The following is an 8161-nucleotide window of genomic DNA, read 5'->3' as shown; positions in this document are numbered from 1 at the left end:
CATGCACTTTGCCTGGTATTGATTTTTGATGTGAATTGAATGAAATGCAACTTCTCAGACTTCACATTTGTAGGCCACAGACCTGTAGAGTGTAACTACTGACAGCAAGGACATGTGTGGGTGAAGTGGCATAGATCCAATATACAGGATCTGTTCTCTCACACCTCTTTATCCTGGTGAATTCCTGCAGTTACAGACATAATAGGTGTAAAAAACCTGGACAGTAAGACTCCTGAAGAAACACTTGTTTCAGTACAAAATCCTCATGCAGAATTAATAAGCTAATCAATGTTATTTGACTATACAATTTTATTTTATTTTTTTAAGTTTACTTATCTTGAGAGAGAGAGATGGAGAGAGTGATGGAAAGATGAAGAGAGATGGGTAGAGACAGAGTGAAAGAGAAAAAAAAAATCCCAAGCAGGCTCTGCACTGTCAGCATGAGCCCCATGCGTGAGATCATGCTCTGAGCCGAAATCAATAGTCAGACGTTCAGCCAGGCATCCCTGACTACACAGTTTTAAAATGCTGTATTTAATGAGCATTGTCAATACAAAGTGTCTTTTAGGTTTAACAATTGTAGGAAAAAAAATAGAAAATACTAAATCTTAGAGCTATGTATGAAAAAACTTAAAGAAGCTTGCTCAAATGTGATAATAATTTGAACAATTTGCATGAAATTACACATTCTGAGTTTTAAAGCTAAAAGAAAACATTATATGCCATCACATTTTAAAGTGATCAATTGTGTTAGTGGAAGCACTGTTTTATCTTTCCATTATATTTATAGTAAATGATGTTACAAAATCAATTCCATGTTATGAGGCAATCCAACAGTCATTCATTAGCTGAGGATGGAAACAGAAGAGAGACAGTTATTATAACAGAACTGTGTCAGGAAGTTATTTAGTAAAAATATTTTGTGACAAGGTAAAAATAACATGGGTTAAAGAAAAAAAAAAACCTGCCCTTTCATCCACAGGATGGGTGAATGGGTAAAGGAAAAAGTCCATTGCAACAATAACAGGAGTAATAATTCCCCCATCTTGCAGTTTAAAATCAAAACAATGTCTTCTTTGATGACTGCTTCTCTCTCAGTGAAAGACCTTGTTATTTAGATTCATGGATCATCAGAAACTTCAGTCCATCAGTAGGAAAACATCCCATTACCTGGAGGACTTAGTCACTTCCACCCAGAGAAGTAGCCTGCACACAGAGGTACAGAATGTTAGAGAAAAGATTCTGAACAAAACACCCCCCATCTGGCTGCACTTTATGTTTTCCTAGAAGATAGGGTCTGGGTGCACTTTTCACTGAAGACCTGACATTGATGCCTTTACACACAGCCGTGCTTTGCTCTGAGTCCCTCAAAATACTGCTTCAAAGCCCCTTCCACAAAGTCTGTACTTGGTGAGGTGTTCCAGGTTCCTCTAGTGTGACTTTATTCCCTTATTGCAACAGGTCAATAATTGTGATTTGGTTGACTCTAGGCTAGTTTTTGGTGAGATGATTGTGCTACAACATATGTTATTGGTCTGGATGTTCTAATGTTGGTGGTGCTTTTGAGCATTTTAGAATTTGTAATATGCCATGATTTATTTTATCCTCTAAATTAATGTAACTTTTTCACTTTGTTTGATATTGGCAATATTGCGATTTTTTTTTTTTTTTGTAGACCGGCCCATAAATTGTCCAACCCTCAGGCCCTGCAGCACCTGGCCAGCCTTTGGTCATCACACCCAATGTCCACCCAACCAAGGAAGGACTACACCTGCTTGTGCTCCTGTCCTTCAAGGACTCCTGCCTCCTTTGCCAGGGACTTGTCTACACTAAATTGAGGGAATTTCTAACCTCCTGAGTTTCAAAATATTACAACTGACTTGTGACAATATTTTTTGCTCAGGTAACTCTTATAAAGGCACAATATTTCTGAAATATTTGTCTGATGGGTCCTCCTTTACATTACTCCAAAGTAGTGAGGGCTCCAGGAGGTGGCTCAGTGCCTGTAGCTTGAAAAGCAAAATGAAACTGTTTACCCTCTGGCTTTCCCTCTCCCTGCTCCTCTCCTAGAGCACAGCCCTGTGGCTCAGCTATGAAGCTGTACAGGCAGCCTCCCAAATCTGCCATTGGATGCCTCTGCACCAGCTGTCTCATTTACTATCTGGATATGATTGCCTCTGTGTGACCCTGGGAGGGCTAAGAAACACCAGCACATGACCATCTTTGTCAAGCAGCATTTAACCCTACAGAGTATTGGGACCGTCGCTTATATGTTTTCCTTCCCAAAGCCTTGCATAATTAATGCTGGTCATAAATGGTAATATTTTAGTATCAAGTTTATTAAGACCATTATTATTTATTAAGTATAATGGAGACAATTAGATATTGGGGAGTCAGACTCAGTAAAAAGAGAAACAGCAATGACCCTTGTGTAATCTGATAAGACTTGAACTTTGCAATGTCTTTTTTTACAGAAAGAAATACATATTATTACATTGGGATTCATTCTGCATCTCTGTCTGGTGGTAATATTATTGCAAATAATAATGACATTGTATGATGATAACTGCCCCTCACTACTCGTGAGTCAGGTGGTTCATAAGGTGGGCTGGGTAGGGATGAGGGCTTGGACTCAGAAGGCTGATACTCTACTCATGTGACAGCTGGGTTATTATAAGTCTTGGATTCGGTGTCAATGGAACAGGTGCAGTGATGTTACCACCTCACCAAGAAGAGTAGATGAAGTAATGGATGCAGAGCACTATCTTGTTGGACCCATCAACTGAGCTTGCTGGTATTTTCTTTTCCTATTTTGGTTCTGCAGACACCAAACACATTATCTCACATGTCTTCAAGGTTCACAAGGATTGGAGAATGCCAAGACTTGGAAATGACTTTTCAATCCAGGTAAACCCTCTGTTGTGCAATCGTGGAATCTGCTTTCCCTGTTATCATGCAAAGTCAGGTACATCTACATCTTGCAAGGAATTCAGAAAGCTGTTGTTGAAATCCTGAGCCATGGTGGGAGTAATTAACTGACATTAAATAATTGTTAACTAATTGAACGGTGTTTGGGTGATTTAGTCGGTTAAGCCTCTGAGTTCCGCTCAGGTCATGATCTCATGGCTTGTGAGTTAGAGCCCCGTGTGGGGCTCTGTGCTGACAGCTCAGAGCCTGGAGCCTGCTACGGACTCTGTGTCCTCTCTGCCATTCTCTCTCTCAAAAATAAATAAACTTTAAAAAATTGTTAGGCACCTGGGTGGCTCAGTCGGTTGAGCCTCCGACTTCTGCTCAGGTCATGATCTCTCAGCTCGTGAGTTTGAACCCCGCATCCGGCTCAGTGCTGACAGCTTGGAGCCTGGAGCCTGCTTCAGATTCTGTGTCTCCCTCTCTCTCTGACCCTCCCCTGATCATGCTCTGTCTCTCTGTCCCTCTCTCTCTCTGTCAAAAATAAATAAACATTCAAAAAAAATTTAAAAAATGTTAATTAATTGAAAAAGTCACCGGCATGGGGAAACCAAGTGCCCGGTCAGGAACAAAGATGCCAAGGACTTAAATTTGATAAAAGTTTTGATTTCGTGTGATGGTGGTTCTCAGCTGGATGGTCCTGGAGGAGGTGCGGCCTGCAATGTTACTGTCTTTACCAACAAAGTGTTCTGTTGAATTATTTGTGTGTTCTTTTTTTATTGTTTTTATTTATTTTTTTAAATTTACATCCAAGTTAGCATATAGTGCAACAATGATTTCAGGGGTAGATTCCTTAATGCCCTGTACCCATTTATCCCATTTCCCCTCCCACAACTGCTCCAGTAACCCTCTGTTTGTTCTCCATATTTAAGAGTCTCTTATGTTTTTCTCGCCCTCCCTGTTTTTATATTATTTTTGCTTCCCTTCCCTTGTGTTCATCTGTTCTGTGTCTTAAGTCCTCATATGAGTGAGGTCATATGATATCTGTCTTTCTCTAATTTTGCTTAGCATAATACCCTCTAGTTCCATCCATGTAGTTGCAAATGGCAAGATTTCATTCTTGTTGACTGCTGAATAATACTCCATTGTATATATATATACCACATATTCTTTATCCATTAATTCATCGATGAAGATTTGGCCTCTTTCCATATTTTGGCTACTGCTGATAGTGCTGCTATAAACATTGGGGTTCATGTGTCCCTTGAAACAGCATACCTGTATCCCTTGGATAAATACCTAGTAGTGCAGTTGCTGGGTCATAGGGTAGTTCTATTTTTAATTTTTCGAGGAACCTCCATACTGTTTTCCAGAGTGGCTGCACCAGTTTGCATTCCCCCAAGCAGTGCAAAAGAGATCCTCTTTCTCCGCATCCTCGCCAACATCTGTTGTTGCCTGAGTTATTACTGTTAGCAATTCTGACAGGTGTGAGGTGGTAGCTCATTGTGGCTTTGATTTGAATTTCCTTGATGATTAGTGATGTTGAGAATTTTTTCTTGTGTTGGTTGGCCATCTGGATGTCTTCTTTGGAGAAGTGTCTATTCATGTCTTTTGCCCATTTCTTCACTGGATCATTTGTTTTTTGGGTGTTGAGTTTGATAAATTCTTTGTAGATTTTGGATATGAACCCTTTATCTGATATGTAATTGCAATTATCTTCTCCCATTCCATTGGTTGTCCTTCAGTGTTGCTGATTGTTTCGTACGCTGTGCAGAAGGTTTTTATTTTGATGAGGTCCCAAGAGTTCACTTTTGTTTTGTTTCCCTTGCCTCTGGAGATGTGTTGAGTAAGAAGTTGCTGTGGCCAAGATCAAAGAGGTTTTTGCCTGCTTTCTCCTCGATAATTTTGATAGTTTCCTGTCTTACATTTAAGTATTTCATCCATTTTGAGTTTATTTTTGTGTATGGTGTAAGAAAGTAGTCCAGGTTCATTTTTCTACATGTCGCTGTCCAGTTTTCCCAGCACCACTTGCTGAAGAGGCTGTCTCTATTACACTAAATATTCTTTCCTGTTTTGTTAAAGATTAGTTGGCCATATGTCTGTCAGTCTATTTCTGGGTTCTCTAGTTTGTTCCATTGATCTGAGTGTCTGTTCTTGTTCCAGTACCATAGTGTCTTGATTACAGCTTTGTAATACATCTTGAAGTCCAGGGTTGTGATACTTTGGTTTGCTATGTCAAGATTGCTTTGGCTATTCATGGTCTTTTCTGGTTCCATACAAATTTAAGGATTGCTTGTTGTAGCTCTGTGAAGAATGCTGGTGTGATTTTGATAGGGATTGCATTGAATATGTAGACTGCTTTGGGTAGTATTGACTTTTTAACAATATTTATTCTTCCTATCCGGGAGCATGGAATATTTTTCCATTTTTTTGTATCTTTAATTTCTTTCATACTTTCTATAGTTTTCAGAGTATAGATTTTTTTACCTCTTTGGTTAGATTTATTCCTAGGTATTTTATTATTATTATTATTTTTGGTGCAATTGTAAATGGTATCAATTCCTTGATTTCTCTTTCTGTTGCTTCATTTTTGGTGTATAAGAACACAACTGATTTCTGTGCATTGATTTTATACCCTGCCACTTTGCTGAATTCACGAATCAGTTGTAGTTTTTTGGTGGAATATTTTGGGTTTTCCATATAGACTATCATGTCATCTGCAAAGAGTGAATGTTTGACCTCCTCCTGGCTGATTTGGATGCCTTTTATTTCTTTGTGTTGTCTGATTCCTGAGGCTAAGACTTCCAATGCTATGTTGAATAACAGTGGTGAGAGTGGACATCCTTGTCTTGCTCCTGACCTTAGGGGGAGAGCTCTCAATTTTTCCCCAGTGAGGATATTAGCATTGGGTCTTTCACATATGGCTTTTATGATCTCGAGGTATGCTCCTTCTATCCCTACTTTCTTGAGGGTTTTTATCAAGAAATGATGTTGTATTTTGTAAATGTTTTTTCTGCATCTATTAAGAGGATCATATGGTTCTTGTCCTTTCTTTTATTGACGTGTTTTGCTGATATTGAACCAACCCTGAATCTCAAGTATAAATCCCACTTCGTCGTGGTGAATAATTTTTTTAATGTATTGTTGGATCTGGTTGGCTAATATCTTGTTGAGGATTTTTGCATCCATGTTCACCAGGAAAGTTAGTCTATAATTCTCTTTCTTAGTGGGGTCTTTGTCTGGTTTTGGAATCAAGGTAATACTGGCTTCATAGAAAGAGTTTGGTACTTTTCCTTCCATTTCTATTTTTTTGAAACAGCTTCAAGAGAATAAGTGTTAACTCTTCCTTAAATGTTTGGTAGAATTCCCCTGGAAAGCAATCTGGCACTGGACTCTTGTTTTCTGAGAGATTTTTGATTACTAATTCAATTTCTTTACTGTTTATGAGTCTGTTCAAATTTTCTATTTCTTCCTGTTTCATTTTTGGTAGTGTGTTTCTAAGAATTTTTCCATTTCTTCCAGATTTCCCATTTTATTGCTGCATACTTGTTCATAATATTCTCTTATTATTGTTTTTATTTCTGTTGTGTTGGATGTGATCTTCTCTCTTTCATTCTTGATTTTATTTGGGTCCTTTTATTTTTATTTTTGATCAAACTGGCTAGTGGTTTATCAATTTTGTTAATATTTTCAAAAAGCCAGCCTCTGGTTTCATTGATCTTGTTCTAATGTTTCTGTTTGTTTGTTTGTTTGTTTGTTTGTTTGTTTTTGGTTTTGATAGTATTGATTTCTGTATTCTGCTGTTTTGGGGTTTTATTTGTCATTCTTTTTCTACCTCTGTAAGTGTAAGATTAGGTTGTGTATATGAGACCTTTCTTCCTTCTTTAGGAAGTCCTGGATTACTATATACTTTCCTCTTATGACTGCCTTTGCTGTGTCCCAGAGGTTTTGGGTTGCGTTGTGATCATTTTCATTGGTTTCCATGTACTTTTTAGTTTCCTATTTAACTTCTTGGTTAGCCCATTTATTCTTTAGTAGGATCATCTTTAGTTTCCAAGTATTTGTTACTTTTCCAAATTTTTTTTCTTTTGGTTGATTTTGAGTTTCATACTGTTGTGGTCTGAAAATATGCATTGTATGATCTGAATCTTTTTGTACTTGTTGAGGGCTGATTTGTGTCCCAGTATGTGGTCTGTTCTGCAGAATGTTCCATGTGCACTGTAGAAGAATGTATATTCCACTGCTCTAGGATGTAGTGTTCTGAATATATGTTAAGTCCTTCTGTTCCAGTGTGTTATTCAAAGCCATTGTTTCCTTGTTGGTTTTCAGCTTAGATGACCTGCCCATTGCTGTAAGTGGAGTGTTGAAGTCCCTACTATTATGATATTTTTACCAATGAGTTTCTTTATGTTTGTGATTAATTGATTTATATATTTGGGTTCTCTCACATTTGGAGCATAAATGTTTACAATTGTTACATCTTCTTGGTGTATAGACCCCTTATATGATATAATGCTCTTCTTCATCTCTTGTTACAGTCTTTGTTTTAAAGTCTAGATTGTCTGATATAAGTATCGCTACTCCAGCTTCCTTTTGTTGAGCAATCACATGATAAATGGTTCTCTACCCACTCACTTTCAATCTGAAGGTGTCTTTAGGTCTAAAGTGGGTCTCTTGCAAACAGCATATAAATGGATCTTGTTTTCTTATCCATTCTGTTACCCTATGTCTTTTGATTGCAGCATTGAGTCCATTGATGTTCAGAGTGAGTACTGAAAGATATGAATTTATTGCCATTATGTTACTTGTAGAGTTGGAGTTTCTGGTGGTGTTCTCTGGTCTTTTCTAGTCTTTGTTGCTTTTGGTATTTATTTATTTATTTACTTATTTATTTAATCTTCTCTCCCCTCAAAGAGTCCTCCATAAAACTTCTTGCAAGGATGGCTTAGTGGTCAAAAACTCCTTTAATTTTTGTTTTTCTGGGAAACTTTTAATCTCCCCCTTCTATTTTGAATGACAGTCTTGCTGGACAAAAATTCTTGGTTGCATATTTTTCTGATTCAGCACATTGAATGTATCCTGCCACTCCTCTGTGGCCTGCCAAGTTTGTGTGGATAGATCTGCTGCAAACATGATCTGTCTTCCCTGAATTTGAGTATGATATGCCTTGTTGATGGTCAGTTTTTGTTGAATCTAATGGGAGTCCTCTATGCTTCCTGGAGTCTGATGTCTGTGCCTTTCCCCAGGTTAGGAA

Source organism: Neofelis nebulosa, chromosome 9 (genome assembly GCF_028018385.1).
Source record: "Neofelis nebulosa isolate mNeoNeb1 chromosome 9, mNeoNeb1.pri, whole genome shotgun sequence".
Taxonomy (NCBI): domain Eukaryota; kingdom Metazoa; phylum Chordata; class Mammalia; order Carnivora; family Felidae; genus Neofelis; species Neofelis nebulosa.
The sequence above is the reverse complement of the archived record's forward strand: the minus strand, read 5'-3'. Positions refer to the sequence as shown.